Source organism: Rhinolophus sinicus, linkage group LG03 (genome assembly GCF_036562045.2).
Source record: "Rhinolophus sinicus isolate RSC01 linkage group LG03, ASM3656204v1, whole genome shotgun sequence".
Taxonomy (NCBI): Eukaryota; Metazoa; Chordata; class Mammalia; order Chiroptera; family Rhinolophidae; genus Rhinolophus; species Rhinolophus sinicus.
Window position 1 is genome coordinate 172,262,047 of NC_133753.1, and position 24,026 is coordinate 172,286,072.

The window sequence follows — 24,026 nt, forward strand, 5'->3', positions numbered from 1 at the left end:
AGCGTTTAACTCAGTGTTTGGCCCATAGTGAGTGATCAATAAATGTTGACTTTCATTATTATTACTTACAACCACCGTTTTGTAAGGACACTCAGTGGTACTCTGCTAAATTAAAAGAGTAAATAATGCTCTTCAAGAACCTAATTTCCTAGGAAGGGATTTCATTATTGAGACTAATTAAGTTTACTTTAAATAGAACCTTATTGTAACAGAGTATTGTATTATGATTTGGATTTTCTATAGATGGGCACACATAACAATTCCATACACTAATTGCCAGATGTTATATGACTGTCTTGCAACAGAGATCTTGGGGTTTTGTTTTTCTCTAATTCTCCTGTGAGATTTCTATCATGTTTATCATTGTTTTTGTTTTGTTAGAATCATTTTTAGAACTAAACTTAAGTCAATTTCAGTGATTCTGTGCATCATAATAACCAGTGGGACTTCACAATCTACACGCGTTCAACCCCCTTCTATGGAGAGGCTGTAGGGGGCCTCCTGGATCCCAGTGTTATTTGGGTGTTGGGTCAGGTTTGAAAACTACTCGTTGACTACACCAGAGCTCCTTGAAGACAAGAACCACCAGCTCGTCAGTTTTGTATCCCCTAAAATGGCTTATAATAGCTATTAAGTATTTTTCTGAGTAGTTTTGGAAGTCAGATACCATAGAAAATGATAAAAGAGAAACTAGTTACATATTCCAAATAGAAATCAAGTCTTGCATGTTTTAAGAAGCAAATTAATATCTGACAAATTCATAATCTGCCAATGACACCTTAAATTATGACAATGACAAGTTTTAATTGATAAGATTGTTTTCTAAAATTCCATCTCTAATATTTTTCTGAAATCTATATATATTTGTAGCAAGGAGCAAAGATGAGCCACAGTTAACAAATAATTTAAATACCTGTCCTTTTGGATCTGTTGACAGGTTGGGCTAGCTGGAAAACGTTGACAGGCACTGTTCTGAGAAGGACTTGTTGTTGTCATTAATCACATTTCCATTGTTTAAATACATCAACCAACCCAGCAGATTCTGTTGCAAATAAGCATATGTCCATCTCTGAGTGAGGTCAAGCATGTCTGCATACACATGGTTGTTATAGTAAAACTGAAAATGGTTCATTAAGTTGCTTCTAGTCTCTCTGTCACCCTTGACGACAGCTTGTTGTGACTGGGGTAATTGTGCAGTTAATTTCAAGAGCTAATGGTGGGCCCTTAGGATGTGAGTTTTCCACACCCATGTGGCCCTCCCTTTCTGCCATGCAGGCTCCAGACGGGCATGGCCTACTGAATCTTTCCCACTTTGGCCCCTCAGCAGAGAGATAGAAAGGGAGAAAGTAAGGGTTCATAGTGTATATTTCAGAATACATTAACAGCAGAAAGTTTTGTTCAGACATGGTACTCTGTAAACAGGGTTATATGTAAACTGAATTAAAATGAGAAGACATTTTTTATTTTTAAAAACGGGGATTAACATAGTTTGGGAATTGTTGATACTCCCAATAATAAGCTTAACATTTGTGTTAATGAAGGAACAATTAAAAGTGACCCAAAAGTGAGTGAATAATAGCATCTCAACAATTTCTGATGCCTGTGCTCTTATATCCACATTCATGAAATGACTTGCCCAAAGTCACTTGCTAACTTTTACCTAGATCAAAATCTCCTATAGTCTTGTCCAGTGTTCTCTCTATTAGCACAATGCCGTCTCTTGGCAGTAATCCCCATCTTTGTAGTAAATTTTTCAGGAACATCAAGATGCTCAGTTTTTTTGTTTGTTTGTTTGTGTGGGTTTTTGGAGGGTATTTTTTTGGAGGAGAAGTGATTGGGTAGTAAAAGTAAATGGTCTGGTTTTGCAAGCAATCATTTCAAGTTAAATTGAAGCCAAAGGAAAGCATTTGATGTCCAAAGGAAAAAAATATACACTGGGGGAGGGGAGTGCCATGAGGTATGGTCAACAGAAGTTATTTTCTTCTCCTCCTGATATTATCCTCACTTGTCCCAATCCAAACTTAGACCTAACCAACACTCCCCATGCGACTCTCCATGTCTTACATGCAACCCATTCTTGTGACTAGGGCAGCGTGGATGGGGAATAAGACAGGTTTCTGTGAATGAAAACAATGCAAAGATGTTTATTTCCTTTAAATGTGTATATGTATCGAAGCAATTATAGAGGAATCCCCAGGTACAGTCTTCTAGCTAATATTGGTATCCTCTCCAGGAGAGGCAGGGAAAGAGTTTGGAAGGCGTGTAAATGGACATTGATAGTTCATGGCACGTCTCTGTTAAGAGTTCAGAACAAGATGGGACTTCAGGCTGAAGCAGGAGTGTGGAGGTTGGAATAGATGTGGGTTGTGATGTTATTATTTCAGACAAGTACCTTACTGCCTGGAAAGATCATTATGCAAGCTGAAAAGGATTCTTGAGTGCATCATCCCTGTTCTGGTTTGAAAGGAGATGCTGCAGATGCTGTATGGCTCTTTGTAGCTCTGAGCACTTTTAAAATATAATCTCCAAAGACAAAAGAATCATTTATATCACATAATCAAATGCTGGTTTAGGAGTTGTAATACCTAGAACTCCAAGGGTATTTTCTGTGTGTCGAAGGTCTAAGAGGCTCCATACTTCTACATTCTTGGTAGGTTGATGCCTGGTGCCGGGCCAGTGTTAGGGGAGGAAAGAGAAGGTAGTATAATGAGGTTTATCTTTGAGTAAACATAGGCACAGCTGGGGTATCAGAAGTTTGGTGTGTGTCTGTCTATATTCTGTTTTTTCTTTAGATATGTGGAGCTGCATGCTTCTGGGTATCAGAGAAAATACATAGTGTATTAGGGAAATTGCAAGGCGTTCTGTGTGCTGTAACATAGCATTTGCTATTAGAGCAAGAGATAAGTTTAGAGATAGAGAGAAAAATGCATATTATTAAAGGCCTTCCTTGCATTTCATGAGCATTTTCCTGAGATTTAATTGAAATATTTTATGCAGGGAACTACTACGATCAGATTTGGATTTAGATAAATCACTTTCTCTACAGTAGAAGAAATGGATTAGAGTGGGACAATACTGCAGGCAGGGAGAACAGAGAAGAGTTACCAGAATAAAACACCCAGTGAAGCAAGCACTTTGGTTTTGCCCCTCAATATTTAGGTAAGTAACAGGGAATCAATAAATTGTTGTCTAATGAGGCTTGTTAGCAATTTAGATACCTATGAGGACAAACTAAACTGATGTGATGCCAGTAGGGATTCAGAGAGGTGGACAGAGATTTTAAAGATGTTAGTGAGGTAGCATCTACAGGAGTTGGATAGTTGACTTGTTATAGGGAGAGGAGAGGAAAGGAGTTGGAGAAGTCAAAATAAAAACAGGCTTCTGGCTTGGTCACCCATGATACCATTTACTGAGGCCAGAAACGCTGGACGTAAAGCAGGTTGAGGGAGGGAAGATGATAGTTTGCTTCAATATATGTGGACTTTGAGAGGTTTGTAGGACATCCACGTCCTGATGACCATAAGGCAGCCTGGATCAAAGGGCCTAGAGTTCTGGAGCGTGGTCTGTGCTGCAGAAGTGTTTTGGGACATTACCATCACACAGATTGGATATAAAGCTATGGGGATAATGAAATAATTCAGAGAGGGGATAAAAATCCCAAAAGAAGTGGACAGACCTCTGAGAATCACCAACATTTTAGGTTTGGGCAGAAGAAAAGGGGTTGCAGAAAAACTGAGGAGGGACCAAAGGTTAGAAGAAAATACCTCAAGGGGTATGGCTTCCAGAAACCAAACGAGATTTCAATAAGGGGCACATTTTCTAGCACTGAAGATATAGGGATAAAAGAAACACAGTCCTTCTCTGGAGAAGTTCAAATTCTGATGAGGGAAGAGACAAGTAGATGATGCAGAACCACTTAATACTCACAGTGCAGAAATAAAGTATTAGTGGGGCCCAGAGGAAAAGTCCTCTACCAATCCCTCCGCTCCTAAGTCTCCAGCCAAAACAAAGCCAGAAACAGAAGGAGCCTAAAACAGTTGCTCACCTGGTGAGTGGTTTTCATAGCACAGTGTAACTTTACATTTTACCTAATAATTTGTTTATTATATCTTTCTTTAATAAAATTGAAACTCCAAAAGGGCATGTTTCTCTTCAGTTATCAAAAGACTGTGAACATTTTTATGCATTAATATATATCCGTATGCAACATTACTAGTGAATAAATCATATTCCATTATATGACTGAACCAATCCCTGCGTCTTGGTTAAGGCATAGTTTTTGTCTCTTTTGCTCACCTCTGTGTCTGCAGTGCTTAGAACAGTGCCTGGCAAATAGTAGATGCTCAGTAAATATTTGTTGAATGAATAAAATGCCAGTCGTACATCTGGAACATTTGTGTACTGACCTAAGACCATATCTAGGAAGGCCTATTTATATACAACTCCTGATACTAATTCATTGCCTTGTGTCTGGTTTTTTCTTTTAAAAGTTGAGTCCTCAAAATATTGGTTCTGATGGAAATTCCCAGTATTCTGTGCTTTAGTTAACTAAGAATTCATGAGGACTATTCAACACCTCTGGTAAAATGTCTTAGCATGACTTGCCCTGTCTTTAAATTGAATGAGAAAAACCTTCATTATGTTCTTGTTTTTTAAAATTTTCACTAAGAAGATTCTCCTCCTGATAGGTCCAATTCTGGGAAGTATTCTATAGCCTGCACTGACAGTGTGGAGCGTTTTTCAAATGAACTCCACTCATGTAAAATAACTCTTTTAGAAAATTACCTGAAACTTTAAAGAAATTTCACAGCTCCAAAAGAATGGCTTGCTAAAAAACCATTTGTCTCATTTTTAGTTCTCTAAACATGTCAAGAATTGTTCAGATGTATATGTGGTTTCTGCTTGAAGGACTCAAAGACATTTGGGTCTAAAAGTTTCATATTTACTGGTGCAAAATTCCAAATAAAGAACGGTTGTTTGTATAATGTGTTGCTACCTTTATTCCAACCATTAAGAAAAACAGACAAAGATGTAAGACTGGGCTAATTATCATTCATTCATATCTTGAGCACCTGCTTTGGCCAGCATTTACTCGATGCTGTTCAGTTAAAGTTCAGTAAGATTCTGTCTCTGCCCTCATGAACCCAGATATTTCCAGGAAAACTTCACAGAGAAAAGGATTTTTGATCTTAGAATTACAAAAGCAGGAATTTTCCAGATTAATCTGGGGGAAAAGAACTTTTGAGGCAGAAGAAATGCAGTATACAAATCTTAGGAGGTACAAAGGAGGCGTATATGTTCATGTTCAAAATGGACAAGGTCTTTAGTGGGTCTTGAACTTTAATAATCCCTGTGAGAGAGGGCCAGACGCAATAACCAAAAGTTTAAAAGAGGTCAGATAATGGGATGGGTCCCTTGTGTGCTGCACCTTTCAATTGATAAAGGAGATATGGTTCTTTATTTTAGAATTTTAAGTACATATATGCATAGGGAGAGCAAATCTGTGGCTACAGTGCATTCTTTGACCAATTTATCATCAGCCAAGTTCATTGGTTAAAATTCTCAGGATCTGGCCATTCTTGGAAACAAATTATTTCTGGCCTCGTTAAACCAATATAACTTAATGTTGCATTGATAAATTAGATTAAAAATGACTGCGTTCTGAAATGTAATAGTCACCAGGAAATTTAATATTCACTATGCCAGAACCTTGGAATTATTTTGCTCCTTCTCTGAAATGTTCTCTCAAAAAAAAAAGCGTATTTCTCACATGTTTCAAAGCAGCAAAGTATGGAAGCTGAGTGATATGACTTAAATAATATAGACTCAACATCTTGAGAACAAGATCTATTTAGTTCTTAAAGTGTAATGGACAATCGTAATATCATTAACATTATTCATTGAATGAATGAAGAAATAGTTATTATACTGGCAGAATTGAGAATCCTGGAATTTGGAAGCTGGAAGGGAACTTAACCACTCTCCTTCTAGCAACTTCATTCTAAATGGATGAAAACTCAGAGCCATGAGTCAGAAATTTTGCAGAGTTGATCGTAAAATCCAGGCCTTTGGTCTCAGAATCCAGTGGCTCTTCTCCACTATTGGTCTCCTCTCATCACTGAGATAATAATGTTTGACCTGCTTCTGTTCTGCAAGGAGCAAATAGAAAGCAGGGTGAGAGCCTCACTTCCCTTGTCCACTGTGTGCTCAGACCTCCTGCCAGTTTCTGGGAAAACAAGGATGGACAAAAGGAAACAGGGTCCTGACTATCCGGTAGCCCATGCTTCAATGAAAATAGATATTAGTGTGATACTAATAAAGTCAGATTGAGGTGAAATGACAAGCAGGAAGGAATGCTAAGTGGAAAGATATATGATCCAATAGAAGCACATCTCAGAGGGATCTAGTGAACGGGGTATTTACCCTGATCTTTTTATTTCCTTCAAAATCCAAGTAATTCAAAGGTTAGAGCAAGTTTGCCTCAAAAAAAGTTTCTGCTCTGAGGATTTGAGATTTCCTTAGTGGTTTATGAAACATATCATCACCTAATTGAAAGTTTTTCCAATCCTTGCCACAAACAATGTTATAAAGTTTGATTTGGTGAATTTTACCCACTGTAAGAGCAGAAATCAGTTCTTTGGAGAGCTTTTTATTTCAAGGCACTGGTAAAGTCATAAAGTTGTCAAAACTAATTACCAGCCCCAAATACCAAGACAAAAACAAACAAACAAACAAACAAACAAAAAACAAAAAGAAAAAAACAAAGAAGATCTAACAAGGAATTCAAATAACAAATAGATTTTGATTTCTTTATGCAATATATTTATCGAACTTTAAGAGACAATTTTCTGGGGAAAATAGTATTTTCTATAATTGCTCTATTTTTTAGATCTCTGTAGGACTTTTCCCACACTAAGTATTCTAAAATGAATACCCAGGAAAATTTTCTTGACCTTGTCTTTGGACAGGATTGTGCCTGATTTTTCTAATTTATGTTATATGCTCGCATCCCCTTTATTGTATTCCTTTAAGTGTGGTTTAAGAATGATGAAATTTTTATTTAGTTAGTCAGTTCTCCATTGCCTTTCGAGTAGAATGTATATCTAAGCCCTAAGATGAAAGATAGAATTCTATGAAAAGTTGTAGTATCCTCTGAAAATGGAGATAGGACCTGATATCCTAAGATTAATTCCACTATTTAAGCTTAACGAGGAAATAAAGGAAAGAATGGAGGAAAAAAGCAAGTGAAGAGGGAGCCTCCAAAAGAGATAGGGAGTGCAGTAGATGTAGGGTCAAGTTGTGGGGACTGTAGCAGAGCTGTTCCAGTACATCCCTTATGAGATCGGCTATAGATTTGTCTCAAATCAATATACCTCCTTCATTTTTAATAAGTAAGCAGAGAGGAGAAAGTAAAAGAATGAGAGAATTGGGCTCTTCCAGAAGGGGATAGTGGAAGAGACCATAAGCCAGGTTTAGGATGTTTTAAGCCCAGTCACATACAGGTTTCTCATTGTGGAAATGACCTTGAATATTTTAAAGCAAGGGTACTCACTGAGCATGTTGCAAAACTTCATGCTGAGCTGTGAAATCTTTATCAATGTGTAGAATTTATTTAGACTTGGTTGTGAAAATAAAGAAGCAGGCTGCCCAGGATGTTGACTACATGAAGAAAAAAAAAGAGCAGATATTCTATCCAAGAGGAGAATGATTTGGTATTCCCAGCTCCTTGGTACCTTGAAGATAAAAATATTCTTTGTGAAACTACGTAAAAACTTGAGGAAGTGGAATCTGTGTTCAGATTATAGTATCTTGTGACACAGGGACAGTGGAAACTTCTGGCATGGGATGTATGAGTGGGGTCTCCATCAACCTCAATCATTGTGAAGTCCCCTGCAGGCAGATATTAGAACAGATTGGGCAACACGGGGTAGAGCTGAATCTAGTTTTCTGCAACAAAATGGTGCAGAGCACTAAGAAAAACATAAAAGCTGCATGTTTCCTGGACCATTCCAGAACTGTGCCTAGATGTTTACAGGTAGTCAGGGGCAAGCAAAGAGCTGAAGGACAAGGCACGAATGCAGCAAAACCTCGCGTTTTAAAGTGTCATTTAAATCTCCAGAGTACAAGAACCACTGCTTTAAACCCTTGGGCCATTTTATGCAGGGACAGTGTGGGATGCTTTTGTCAAACCCTCACCTCCAACTCCATACCTCCCCATGAAGCAGGATATGCTCTATTTGCTACAGTTTAAAGGAATGTTGATTTCTCAGGGGTAATACCCTTTGCACACACTCTGTGGCAGCATTTAGTGTAACAAAAGCTTAAAGAACTCCATCCACTATACTCAACAAGACTACTTGACAGCTCTGAATTTGGGAGAGGTTGTTTCCCTGAGAAGGGCAGGCCTTCTTAGGAGCTGTTTGATTATCAAAATATACTTTTCATCCAGGCGTAGCACTTTGAACTTCTGATTGCTCCTTTGCTCCTAACTGCATGTTTAATATCCTAAGAGCCTCAAATGAGCCCAGCTGTCCTTTCAAGAAATAATGCTTGACTTGGAAACAAAAGAACAAACATGAGAGCAGTGTTCTGGGCACCTAACCACTGGAGAGAACTAGAGGGCTTCCCCTTGCATATGCAGAACTGGTAAAACATACTTGTCAGTATCTAGAATCTTCCTAATATTTTTACACTGACAGTCGTTATCTGTTGGTGTATATTGTTTACAAATCATAGGAAAGATGAACACATTGCAATCATCTAGGGATTTTGAATTCTATGTTTTAGGTAGTTACAGGATAATTAAAGCAAGTACTGGGATGTGTGATTATTACTTGACTTTTTTAAACCCTACCACTTTGCACTACCCCAGGCATACTTTCCAGAGCTCCGTCTTTCTATACTTTCTCTGCAAGTGATGGCTTGTTCTCATTCTCAGGCAGTTTAAAGTCTCTCTTCTTCTTTGCCAAGCACTCCTGGAGCAGCTGTAGGTCTCCATCTCTCCCAGAGCCTTTTTACTTCGTGAGCCTGCATTTTAGAGACTGCTAAGCTCCTCGTGTAGTCAGCATCACCTCTGGCCCAATGTTCTGGGGAGCTAAAACAAAACAAAACCAAAAACCCCAGTAACTTGCTCTTTCTGTAAGTTGTCATTTTATATGAAGGTTATGGCATTTCTGGGGAAAAGAAATCTGTTTCACAGCTAGAAGACCTTTTATCATGATATTTACAAAAGCCTCTTTGTCTTGTTAATTAACTAGTTAAACTAGAGCAGTAGATATTGACATTGCAAAAGACTACCAGGAATGGCTGGATTTTTTTCCAGTTTCCCACACTTACTCAAAATCCTGTTCTCATTCTTGTGATCAGATGTAAAAATACAAAAGATGAATTCTTGACAGGATTTATCAGCTATGCTATGATTACTTCTTTTCATCCTCCTGCCTGTATTTAAGATGATGGTACATTGGGGTCCATTTGGTACCCTGATTAGACCATAGTATCACACCAGTAGCCATACCTTGGTTTGGAAAATAGCACCCGGAACCGCTGCTCCTGACTCATTTAGGAAATGAGGCTAATATTGTTACCTTACTGCACACAGTGAGAAACGCTTTACAATATATGACACTTCATGGGATTCTCTAATCATTTGAAAAAGTATTTGTTTCTCCAAATCCCCCTCAGAATTGCCAGGGAACATGTCTAGAAAATCTCCACCAAACCAATTTCACTTAGTGCTTTGAAGGAGCACCGAGTACTTTTGACAGGATCACCCACCATCCCTGAGAGAGTGACGGCTGTCACAGAGGCTGGTGTCCGCACTACTAGGACTGAAGGAAGCAAAGAGTGATGAAGCCAGCTAATTTCATTTTTTATGAACATGTTTTCGTTTGGAGACGATTTTGTTTCTCTCTCAGTCTTTTCTTTCTTGCCCCTACTTTGTGGTTCTTTGACTAATTAATAGTGCCTCAACTTGGTCTAGTGTTAGAACAGGGAAAACCTGGGACCACTGCAACTCAGGGCAAAAAGATTAGGCAGAAGATAGTGAAGCTGAAGGCCAGGATGAGTTTGAGATGGCTCGCATGTCCTCCACTAATATCTATCACAATCAGGAACGGCTCTAGGCTGATACCTGCTCACTGTGCTCTGCACAGAATGCAGACCTGGGTACATCAAGCTTCCTGCCTTTCGGACCTCCAAGTGCAGTGAGAAAGGCTGGCAGAGCAATAAATTGTTACAGAGCCACACAAGCAATACAAGTATGAACAAGGTGCTGTAAGAGTTCAGAGGTCAATAATTTTGTCTTGGAGTGAAAAAGGAAAGACCCATGACACTGGCCTAATAAATACCCAGAGCAGACCAACTCTGCTGGGTGGCAAACTTTGCTAATAGTGGACCAGAGATCATTTTAATAAATGAAGCATGATTTTTCTGTGCTGAGGCATTTCTTCAATATTTTAATTTGTAAAGTTCTAAATATTCCTTTAATAAAAAATGAGATACTACTGCACACCTATTAGGATGGCTAACATCCAGAACAATGACACCACCACATGTTCCACCAATTGTGGAGCAACAGGAACTCTCATTCTTTCCTGGTGGGAATGCAAAACAGAACAGCTCTTTTGGAAAACATTTTGGCCGTTTCTTACAAAGCTAAACCTAGTCTTAACAGATGATCCATCAATCTCACTCCTAGATATTTACTGAAATGAGCTGAAAACTTATGTTCACACAAAAAGCTACACTTGGATGTTTATAGCAGCTTTATTCATAATTGTCAAAATTTGGCAGCAACCAGAATGTCCTTCAATAGGTGGATGGATAAACAAACTGATACATCCATACAAGAAAATATTATTCAGTGATGAAAAGATAGGAGCCATGAAAAGGCATGGAGGAAACTTAAATGCATATGAAAGATGCATTTAAATGCAGTGAAAGAAGCCACTCTGAAAAGCCTACATATTGTATAATTCCATCAATATGACATTCTGGGAAAAGCAAAACTATACAGACAGTTGGATAGTTAGTGACGGCTGCACAACAGTCTGAATGTACTTAATGGCCACTGAACTGTGTGCTTAAAACGTTTAAAATTGTAAATTTTATGCATATTTTAACACACACATACATACACAACTAGGGACAGTAAAAGATCAGTGGTTGTCAAGAGTGTAAGGGAAAGGAGGCTGGGTTAAATAGTGGAGCACAGAGCATTTTTAGGGCAGTGAAACTGTGACACGGTAACGGTGGATTCATGACATTATGCGTTAGTCAAAACCCATAGAACTGTATAACACGAAGAGTGAATCCTAATGTAAACTATGGACATCAGTTAATAATAATAGATAAATATCGATTCACTGATTATAACAAATATACCACACTCATGCAAGATGCTAGTAATAGGAGACACTGTGTATGTGCAGGGTGGTTTATGGGAACTCTGTACTTCCATGTAATTTTTCTGTAAACTTAAAACTTATTTAAAGAATAGAGTCATTAAAAAATATCCATTTGAATAAAGCCAAATAAGTATACAGCAAAAATTAAATATGGAGTTGGCCATGAGTTATGTCAATTTTGATTTAAACAAGAGTCAAAATCAATAAAAGTTAGTGTCTTTAAACATATATATATGTGTATATATACATATATATGTTTAAAGATATTATATATAAAGATATATATGTATATACATAAACATATATATACATATATATGTTCAAAGATATATATATATAATGCAGTACACATACACAATTAAGGGGAAAAAAATTCAACATGATAAGTAATGGGAAACTTTCCAAGATATTTAGTTGTATGCATAGCTGTTTTTTTTTCTTTCACCAATGGTTTGAGCTGTGTACAGAAAACAATTTTTTACTTCATGAATATTCTCATTCTCTAGACTCTCTTACCACCTTGCTATTCCAGCTATTGCCTCATGCATCAGAGGAGGTAACATTAGCTAAACTAGACCCAGAGTGGTACGGAGGAGAAGGATAAACTCTGGAGAAGATTTTAACATAATGAGGTTACAATTTCATCTCTGCCACTGAGGAAAAACAATGCAAGAGCAGGATACTCACCCTTCGTCATGCTCATTTTCCACCTCGGTTCAATAACAGTGTTGGACTACATGATGTCTAAACTCCATTCTTGCTATCAAGTTCTTCTGTCTTGTCCAATTAAATTTAGCAAAGATATAATTTGGAAAACCTTAAAGAAAACCCATGTCTGCAGAGATAATTTCATTTTGAGACAAATCTAATGTTGACTTACTTCATCAATTACTATTTGGACTTCCAAAAAGAAAATACATCAGTATCTTGACTACCCTGACTGGGTCAAAGTCACCCTCTTATACTCTTAGAGAACCACTTAGCTTCCTTCCATATCTCTCACCACAGCTTGTAATTACACTCTTATTCTTAAGATTAACTTATTAATTCCTGTGCGTGCGCACACACACACACACACACACACACACACACACACACCACTAAATTTGAACTATGTAGAGCAGGGAATGCGTTGATTTTATTCACCATTAATTTCCCAGTGCCTAGAGCCCAGGGTAGGTGGGCAGTACATCTGTATTGAATCAAATGGATTAATTAATCAATAAATTAATAAATATATTAGTTTAATGCAACACAAATATAATTTTTAATCATATGAAGTAAAACAGAATTGTGATTTTTAAAATGTACCTTACTCTGCATGAATTAGGAATTTTTCCTAAGCAATGTCCAACGTAGGTTGCAGGTTTGAGCTGAAATTTTTCCAACAAGAACTTAGGAACTTTAACTTTTAGTAACAAATAGTAATTTCTTTTACATAAATAATCTGCTATTAATTGATGTGAGCTACAGTCATCAGTGGTATTTATATATTTCTCATCTAAACTAATTCTTAGGCAAACTAATGAATTAAAATGAAGTTCTAAGAGAAAAATTAATGGGAGCTCTGCTGAGTATAAAACTTATAACAAAAATAACTATTTCCTTAGGTGGCAGAATGCAAACTCATTTTTTATTTTAGAATCAAATAGTTCTTCAATTGATGATTTGGTTCTTTGGAGTTCATATTTTCTTTTTGCTGTGAAAAAAGAAACTGAAAAAGGTAAAAAGTCTTACCTTTTATTGGAATGCCAGCTGAAGAAATCTGAAACATTAATTATTGAGTCTACTCTTTTTAAAAATAAGTTGCATTTCTGGATGGTTGGCTTGGCATTTATTCTTTTGGTCAAATATGTCGATAAACTATTGGACAGACTACCTTTTGCCTTCTTCTGTCCTGTGTTCATGGAGATGATTCTAAATGTCGCCTTAATGCCTGCCCTTTATGACCAATGTATTATATTATTCATGTTTTAGAACTCCATCTGAAATCATTCCTTTTAAACATGCCCATTAATTCAGAACATCAATTTAGAAAGATTATTTCTTCAGTCCAAGATAACATTTTATGGCAAATGAAGAACCATAGATGCCATTTGAAACTTAGAGTAAATACAAGATGATAAAAAAGAAAAACAGTTTTTTGTTACTTACCTGAAACTGAAATAGATGCCTGAGGTGTAAAAAAGAAATTTTCTTTTCAAACAAGTCATCTAGTTCAGCTTAAGCAAGAAAATAACACAATTCATGAAAATGTTTGCTTTGTGTATAGCAAATATATTCTTGGGCTTTAGGGAAAAACGTTTTAATGACTGTGACTTGTCATTGAAGAACATTTTCATTAAGATCAGAAAAATGTGAGAAGTCACTATTAGCGGATGTCATTTATATTCTCCAGGATTAAGCATATTGGATTTTCATTGTGATTAAAAATATTCTGTCTAGAGAATAACATGTGTTATGGTTTTAAATTATTCAAATCCAATGCTTAGGATGTAGATACCCACTGAATTTAATGATTTTTGTAGTTGTACAACATGGAACCACCTACTGGGATTAGAAATTTTGACTTTAGAATTGAATTGACCATTTATTTTAGACAAAAGGAAGGCACTTACTTTGCATATAAACAAAGTTAATTTTCTTTTTGCCTAACAGCAATTCATTTTCAAAATATTCATGGGCTACTTGGAGATATTTTGTTTTGGCTTTGAGGTTTTTTTCTGTTTATGTAAAAGATTTTGAACCAAATCAGCTAGATTTCAAGTAAACATAAAATGTTTAGACTGTGTAATAAAGGATAGTCCCTCCATTTGAAGGAAAAAACATGCTCTTAATATCTTTCGTCCAATTTCCCTATATCATTGTGTATAAAGTGTTCTCCACATACCTATACCTTAGAAGCACAGTAAGCAGGTAAGAACCCAGGGCAGGAACAGTAGAGTGGAGGGCGCAGCTCAGCTCCAGGTCCAGTTGCCGTTGCTAGTTGCAGGGGATGCAGCCCACCATCCCTTGTGGGAGTTGAACCGGCAACCTTGTGGTTGAGAGGACGCGCTCCAACCAACTGAGGCATCCGGGAGCTCAGTGGCACAATATTTTTTTTTGAGGGTTTTGCTTCTGTTTTGAATTTTTTTCCTACACCAGTTGCTTTTGACTATTGATATATTAAATCAATGTGGAGAAGCTGATAATAGAATATCCATGTTAAATTTACAAAGCATTCTGGACAACTGACTTTGTATGTTTAATAAGACATAGTTTGTGAACCTTCATCTTAATCATCAAACTGTTTTTTAGCTCAGGCTCTTTGAGACCTAGACTTTCTGTACCATTGTTAAAGAGTTTGGTGGACAGAGTCGATAACATCTAACTAGTGCACAGATAGTGAAACTCGGGCAATTTCCTGAGTGTGTGGTTAGGTTTTTTGATTTAAACTAGAAACTTGAAGATCTCCTTTTCACACACTCTTCAGCACCTAAGACAGCACCTTGGTTGCCTAGAACAGTGCCTGATATGCAGTATGCTTTAACAGGATCAATTGAAAGCTATGACATCACTAGCCAGAAGGATCCCAGAGTGGGATACACTGCCTAAGCTTATGTCACCATGGATTGGTTCATTAGAGGAGATATAGAATATCCCATAGGGGAAAGTGCTCTCAAAATCACATCTGCATGCTGCTATGCTCATTTCTAAAAGGGGCAGATCCCTTCCCAGATTTGTTCTTGAATAGACAGATGAGAAGACAGGAGCCCACCAGACCTCAGCCCCATAATCAAGTCTCATTTATTACAATGAATAGAATAAAGCCTTTGTGTGGATGGTGAAAACTCCAACTGAGAGAGGGCTGTGACCTCATCTTGAGCAAGAAAACATGACTAAGAATTAACTCCTTTGCAACCCACTTGAGTTGTTTGGTCCCAAAGCAACATGCTAGAATCTGTTTATAACCTACAGGTAGGTAGTAACTGGATGACTTCAACTTCACTTAAGATTCAAGTTATTTGAGAATAGTAACATAGGCGATAGTCTAACTAATGTAAAAAGAAAGAATGATAGAAACTTTTTTCTACCATGATCTTGACTATTTCTTCACCGTTATTTATGGCTGCTAATAAGGTAAGAGGAATGATGCATAACCAAGGCACATTGGGTGAACAAACATTGAAAACTCAATGGCAATCCAACCCATCTGCAAGTAAAAGGTTCAGCTGAGGGCCAGGAGGGTTTCCAGTTTATACAATTCCAAATAATTCATTTAATTGGAACAACTTAAATTTGGAGGGCACTTGAAGTTTTCAAGGGTGTTCACAGTCATGATAATATCTGAGCTTCCTAATAATCCCTGCACATTGCACAGAGACAGTTAGTGACTTACAGATATGGTTCAAGTGGAGTCACAGTATTGGTTTTAAAAATGACTTTTATAGTCAGGAAGGAAGTCGTTCATGCTGGTCATTGATGTCACAGTGTAGAAATGTGATGTTGATGGTGTTGTCCTCCAGGGATAGACTATAAGTCGTAGAACCAGGTTTAGAATCAAGAATTCATAATTCTCAAGTTAACCTTACTGATTTTGTTGTCCACTTAATTCCACTAGATATGATAATATAAGAAAAGTAAATCAACATTATGAACCTTTATTCATCAACAGGAATAGTCATGGGCAGCATTCAAAAATGGTATTTTAGCAGCAACATCTTTTATATTTATTTAAAATACCTTACTTCAGTAGGATATTACCAAGGATTTGTTTGTTTCTTTGTTTAATGGAAAACCCTTTCTACCCCTAAAATGAAACTGAATACCAGGATGGAAACCTGTTATAAAATACATTTTAGTAGTAGTAGCTAAAGAAGTCACACATTTGAACGTATTTTCAAACACTTTCTACTTAATGGCTTCCCGTGGGATGTGAGTTCCTAATACAATGAACAGCAACATTTTTTAAGTCACTTCCTGCTGATTTCAAATTTTCGTTGAAAAGTAGGCAGTCTTTCTTTCACTTGAAAATAGCACTGTCCCTCTGAAACAGGTCCCCATCAGAGAGATTTTGACGCCTTGGGAGAAGATTCGTCCCTGGCCTTGCCTCTCCTGAGTGTAGGGCAGGCGAAGCTATGGAGCAGCAGGCCCCACAGTCTTGGAAACAATATCCATCATGGCGCATTCCTGTCTAATTCACTTCCAACTTCCCTTCGTGGGTTCCTTTCCAATTTGAACTGGGGCTGTTTGACAGAAAATGTTCCGGTCTACAGTGGTAAAGAATGGACGAGATTTCTTGAACTATACTTCTAGTCTAGAGCAGAGAAACTGAGAGCCCCTGGCATTCACATTATTTTACAACTTTTGTTTAATATATTGTGTCAATTATATGTAAAATATATGTCAGTGCTTCTAGGGTAGTTTTGATACTTGGGTATGTTAGCTATTTACTTGCATAGTGTCATGTTATTGTCTGTTTTCAGGGACACTGTTTGCAGTCAAGTTCAAAATCTAGTTGTAGACAAATGCACTGATATAAGGCAGTGTGTGCTGGTCCCCTCATTCCCTGAATGAAACTCCTTCTTCATTATCTCACAGAGGTACTACTGATGGAAGGACCTAGGAAAGCCGCATCGACTATATAAAAACATGCAGTTAATGCAATTGTATATGTGACTACAGAACTTTGGAAGTTAATTGAGATTCCAGAAAACACACACACACACACACACACACACACACACACACACACACACACCAGAGCCTCTTTTCTGAATTTTCAACAGTTCTTCCTGTCCCCACCAGAAAGCTCCTCTGGCCTTCTCTATGCCAGTATCTTTCCTTCTATTCCCACCTGAATCAATTTTATAACAACTTTTAAAGACTTACCCTTACAAACCTCCCCTGAGATGACCCAGGACTGGTCTATCACAAGGAAGCATTTTATTTCACCTTTTGGGGAGAGGCATTTTTATAGCCTTATAGATTAAAGTAAAGGGAGATTTTAATGAAGAAAAAAGTGTAGCAGGGGTTCTTTTAGGACCAAATTTTCAAACGCTTACCTACAATACAACGAGACACAGTTGCTAATAATGTTCTTCTTTCATATAGCAAATTCTATGTTCAGTGACTCTTAGAATCAATAGCTAGTTAATTAATGGCTTAATTTAAGCTACAGTGAGCAGCAGCCCTGAGGAAGGGCAGCATTATTGTCATTATGTCACCTTGCCAAACGCTGCTTCTGTGTTCGCTAAGTGTAGACTCAATCAGGCAGGTGGATAATTTACACAGGCATATGTGATTTCAAATATTGGAAAATGGATATTTTTCAAAAATGTCTCTGAATCTGCACAAATTTCTCTTATGTTAACATCTTAAGTCTAAAATAACCCAGAGGAGACTTACCTGGTTGGCTAACATCCCCTGACAATAACATTGCTACTGCCAGCTGGAGCTACCTTCTAGAGGATCAAAACTTCCATATTTCTCATGCGCTCCCACTTTTTAGTCTCCAGCCCCTATCCACCCTTAGACCATGCTAGAGGGCTTTCCTACAGTTCTGGTAGGAGACATGCTTTTTCTCTTCTTTGGCATCAGAGAGAAAATTCCCTGAGGTGAAACGCGAGAAGAATGTGTAAGGTAGCAAGCTTGTGTTAACTCTTCTAGAAGTAGCGTTGCTTTCCCTCCACTAGTACTGCCTAATACTTTCCTGCTTCCTTCAGAAGGAACTGTTAAAGAATTTCAGGTAAGAGTGATGATGGAATGAACTTGAGGCATTACTAGAAAAATAGTCCAAATAATCTTGACCATAATAAGAGAACAATAGCACCCAGAATGAGGGTGCTATAGTCTATAGTTAGAAAATTGCACTGTACCTCTTTTGGAGGACGTATAGATGAAGTGGAGTATTCAGAAGAGAGTGGCAAGGACAGTAAGAAGGCTCCAAACTGAATTATCTAAGGAAAGGAAATAGGATGTTTAAGATGGAAAGGGGGTGATACAGATGGTAGGGAAGGAAAGTCCCAATTATTTTCAAATATTTAAAAGAATATCATATTGAAGAAAAATAGACTTTTTCTGGGTGAACCTAAGAAGGACTAGTGGGTGGTCAGAAAGAACCTTCTAATAGTGGGAGCAGTTCAAAAATAAGAGGGTCTGATTCAGGAGGCTATGATAATTTCAGGTCCCTGAAACATATGGCAGAGTTGAGCCCTTGAAAAGAACACTGGACTGCAATAATCCAGAACAGTGTTCTGTAGACCATTGGGTCCACTAGATGTCCATTGGTGATTTGGAGGAAGAAATAAAAAGGATATGTATGTGTCTGTGTGTTGGTGGTTGTGGGACTGTTCTTGGGTCAAATAAGTTTGGGAAACACCAGTTTGAAAACAGGGAAATACACATTAAGTTCTTAACCTATTTCAATAACATCTTAATGTCCTTAATATGATAATATGCTTAAGACGCTATTATGTGTACTGTGACATCAAAGAGGTTTCAACATTACCTAAATGTTTTTGACCAAAGGAATATTTATTTTTCTTAGGAATATCTTTGACTCTCTCATGAAACATTGTCCCATGGAACTCAGTTTAGGAAACTTTGTTTTAGAGAATGTGGTCATTGTTTATAAATGCCTTAAGGACATTTTCAAACCTGATATATTCTGACACTTTTGTAAGGGTGGCAAGGAGGAAATATAAAAGGAAGGATGTATTAACAAAAAGACACACATATGATACCTGCATGGTTTGGCAATATTTATTGCATGTTCTTAAGTTCCTAGAAATTTTCCATGTTGTCAAGGAATGCTAAAGTGGCAATTTAAAAAATGTCAGGTAACATAATTTCCCAAAGATATAACCAACAGATGATAGAATGGAAAACACTCTTCTCAGACTAATTGACTTAAAATTTTGTACTCTTTTGGTATATGAAAAGACTCTGACTTTGTAAGACCTCTGTCAGGAGGAAATTATAGAATTAATAGCATAGTGAATATTATTCTCTTACAGAACAGATGACATATTCCTCTACCCTTTGCACCTGCAATTGTCACTGATTAAAGGCGAAAAGGCCAAAGAAATTACCCCTGATAATTATGCATGATTACATTGGCCCGTAGATACACAAACACATTAGCATCTGGAATATTATGATCAGATTAAATTCTGTTGTATTCATTCTTCCTGTTAGCATTTTCTCTCAGAATGGGAAATTTCTGTATTTGGGTTTTTAAAAATTGAACGCTATAATGGATGCTATAACCATACTCATCTTTGGAAAAAAAATGTGTCAGGGAAATGGAATTGCACAAAGTACTATACACAAAAGGCTGTGATGATATAATAAATGTCCCTCAGCTTCTGCTGGGCAGTTTGGACTGGAAAAGTCTACCATCAGAGTGACCATGACAAATGTTTTCTTTAGAAGTAGCTTTAGATTTTCTGAGCCTCTGATACATTATTCAAAACTTAATGGTATATAGAGGAAAACCCTAATAGAAAACTGAAGTAAGGTTGTGTGGTCTCTGTTTCTAAGTTTTGATGGCCTTTTTTCTTTACCAGAGGAAGTGGAGGTACCCATATGAGTTTGCACAGTGTATGGCACTACATTAGTGCAGTTTTTCTCAGGTGATTCCTTCCCCCGTCCCCCCCACCCAACCCCCCCAAAAAAAAACAACCCCTGAAGCCAGCCAATGACATGTTGCATTTTGGAAATGGAAATGTGGTTTTAAGTTCTTCATCCCATTAAGGTTGCCAGAGGGCACTTTTGATTCCTTCTGGGGGTGAAGGAGAATCTACTGATCACACAATTTCCTGCCATCTGAATTGGAGCCTTGTAGTTTGGGTTTTCCAAGAAACAGATTCTAAGATGCTGAGATTTGTGTGCCGTTTATTCCGAGTTCTCTTGGGATCAATGCCTATGGGACAGAGAAGAAAACAGGACTGGGTAGAGGGAGAAGTTGGGCTGTGATGCAGTCACAACAAGGGCCTCAGTCAAACCTACAGGGAGCTCTGGAGCTTCGATGAACTTTCGGAGTTGAAGCAAATGACGTCATACTCATACACTCTTCCCCAAAGTGCACGTGTCTGTGGGCCAATGCAATCATGCATATTTAGCAGGGGTAATTTTTTTGGCCTTTTGCTCTTTAATCAGTCATTGGATATAGGTTGTCCCCAGGAAGGGTGTGTGACCTTGAGGTGACTTTTTGGCTGAAGGCAGTTCTTGGACAGAAACTCAGCTGAGCGCTGACAGCCAACAACACTCCTGGCCACTGGAACAGTAAGTGCCTTCAACCTGCAAGGGAGGATCTGAGCAGCCCATTCACAGCAGTCACTACCCATCTATACCTAGAGTAACTTTTTCAGCCACTTGCCTTAAAGTAACCAAAAACTCGGAAAAATGCACTAACATTTATTTAACTATGTGGTAAGCACTTTAAGCATTAATACTAAAAATGCAATAGTGGCTGCGATTTATTGAGTTCTCATCTCTCAGGTATGGTGTTACATTTTATATGTATGCGATTCCACTTAATCTTCACATTAATTCAATCTTTTTATTCTTTTTCACGAGTGAGTAAATTGAAGCTAGAAAAAGTTAAGTGACCTGCCTGAAGTAACACAAGTAGAACTGAGAGCACCAGTATTTGAATTCAATCCGTCCCAAAGTCTTCACTTTTAACCTCTATGTTATACCACCTCTATGTTATAGCATTCGATTTTTGTATTGTTTTTGTTTTATTCTTGAAAAAATACTATGAAATATGTACCATTATTGTCCCATTTACAATGAAAATGAGCACCTGGGAGGTTAACTGCCCTCCTGAGGTCACGCGTTGTTCATAACTCAGATAAGGCTCTGTCTGTTCTAAAGCTCTTACTCTTTCAACTGTCCCCTGTATCGACTGCAGTCAGTCCATTAAAACTCGATAAATGCTCACTTAACGTATGAGTCCTTGGAGGGTAGTTTTTATTTAGCCTCATGAATTTATAAGAGTCCGTGGAATATTTCCATTGGAATTGGAGTGTATGCCAAGAAAGGACAGCAGCTAGCTCATGAGCCTAAAGAGGCTTCATGGGCATCTCCGTTTTCCAGTGTTTCCAGGCAAAGCTTATAAAGAGCAATTAAGAAATCTCTATTTGTAGCAGTTCAGGTAATTCTGCAATTAACCCCATAATTAAGGCAAGAACCATGTCTAATTCATCCCTGTATCTGCCCCAACAACTGCCACTTGGTAAGTACTCAGTAAACATTTGTTGACATTATGAAGGAATACATGAATATGATGAGACCAGTAGTTCCCAGGATTTCACCACCAAGGACCTCTTACACCATTTTCCATCACAGAGCCCTTCTCCTCTTAATACATGTATATAAGTAATAACTTACATCCCCATTATAAAAATTAAAGGCATACAGAATTCCACTTGAACCTTAACAAATAATAGGTAGGTCAATATTAAACCTGAATTGATAAAATGACCCTGTCAACTGAAAAGAAAAGTGGCATTTCAGTTAACGTGTGTGACCACAGTTCATCAGTGACTGATTTCTGTCATGGCTTTCAACATTAGTTCCTCTGCTATCCCTAGGTCCAGGAACCCCAAGCTAGGAACCATTGAAAGCCAAGGGACAAATCTAGCTGGTCCTTGAGAAAATTTCTTTTCAGCACAAGTTTAGCAGCAGCTTTTCCTTAGCAAATAGAAATCTTTCCAAAGAGGAAAAAGGAAGGGCTGATGCCAACAGATAGAAACTGGAGGAGGCTTTGAATAAAGTAAATTGCTTTGAACTTTGAATTCCCTGATTTCTGGACCATGTGCGCTGAGTGAGGAGCTATTTGGTACTGAGGAGGAGACTGAGGTGAGAATACTTGTTCCCATTCAGAAGTGTCCGTTCTATTGAGACTCCTCTTGAAGGAAATCCCATTGTCTGCCTCCGGGCAATCTAAATCTTAATGTACCCGATGGTCTCTTTGTTTAGAATTTGCGAAGCTTTCTTTCTCCCTTTGCTCCATTACAAAATTAGCAGACAGAATAGTCTGCACAGCAGGAGGCCTTGTCAGAGGGCTGACTGAGCTCACATTCTGTCTCCTGCAGGGTTTACGGCTTATTCTGAAACATTGGCTGGGAGCAAATGATGAGCCTGAGGACACAGGACATTTTATGAAGTCTAAACATCATTTTTCTTGCAGTTTATGTGATCTTATTTTAATTGAAAATGGATTTTTTTAATGTTTTTATTCCATGCCACAATAAAAAAGGCTCCTGTTACCATCATCAAAGGAAATGGATGGTGTCTTTTGCTTTGATTTGACTGCATTGCTATTTGTTAAACAAACACAGAAATAAAATAAACTAACAACCTGCCAGGCATAGGAACGAGGTGAAATAGCTTCTGTGTGCTCTTGAGGACTTGGAGCTTGTCCCTTTGACAACCTAAAGCAGCTAGTGTAGTTAGGATAATGGTGAAGGTTAGTCATTCCCTGTGCCCAACATTCCTGGTGGGACGGCAGCTCTCGGGTCTTCTGGAACATGTCTGCACTTGTGGCTGTGGCTAAGTCATATAACAACCCTGGACCTATTGGGGTACATTTGAATAGTACCCTCATGGATATCGTCACCTGATATGTGGGTATCTACCTCCAGAGTGTGATTATTCCTAATTTTACAATTAAGGGAAATCGAGACTCAGAGGGTCTGCAAAAGTTTTGCAAGATTATAAATAAAACACATTACTATACATGTTCTCTCTTAACACCGATAAAGTTGATGTGATAGTTTCTGTTTCTTTTTAATAAATTTCTCTCTCTCCTCCTAGACTGTATGTACCAGGAGAGCAAGAGCTGTGTGTGTTTCTGAGCACCATCATGACCTCAGCTCACAGAATAATGTGTAGCACAGAAGAGGTGTTTATAAATATTTGTTAAACAGATGTCTTTATCAAGCTCCGAATGGAGTTTGATCTTGATTTGAGCAGAGAATCTGGGAAAGTCAAGGAGAGAGGGATTTCTTCCTTTCACAGCCACCAAGGGAAAACTTCAGATTGACTAACATATGTTTAGTGTTGCCTTTAATTATTTTCTGTTTTACACCTCAATAGTTGCAGTTATTTAAGTGTAGTTCTGTAACTACATAGTGCAGGTCAAAGGAAGACCTTGGAAGGCTGTAGTCCTCCACTCAGGAGAGCACAGGTCTTCGAAAATCTCCAGAGTTGCTTGTTAGGACATTGTTTTACAGATAATTCATGTGACTTAATTCTTTCTCTAAATGCAATGTTAACAGAAAAAACGATCCTGTATCAAATGAGCTATTTTCATTAGACATAAATCAGCTATGCTGCTTCCTGAACAGAAACAGGTCTAGTGAAAAATGATAAGCCTTGTGTTTACGGAAGTTACGATTTATGACATACACCGTTCAAAATACCAGAGGTTGTTTTGAAGCCCCTTCCAAGGTTCAAACGTACAGATGCAAAGGCCCTGCTTTTTATCACTGGGTGCTTCAGTGCATAAAATGCCAACCCTTTTTCTGTTCTTTTCCTTTTGTCTTTTTGTTTTTGTTTTGTTTTTCCTGCTTTACATTTTCACATGAAATTTCCAAGCTTTCAGAAATAGCCAGATTGACAGGAAAT

At 37.8% G+C, this 24,026-nt stretch overlaps 1 protein-coding gene across 1 annotated transcript in view; it reads left to right on the forward strand.

Annotated features, from left to right (window-relative positions):
- Positions 1 to 24,026, forward strand: part of PLCXD3 (phosphatidylinositol specific phospholipase C X domain containing 3) — a 140,854-nt gene that overhangs the window by 101,300 nt on the left and 15,528 nt on the right. The gene's annotated exons all lie outside the window — the stretch shown is intronic.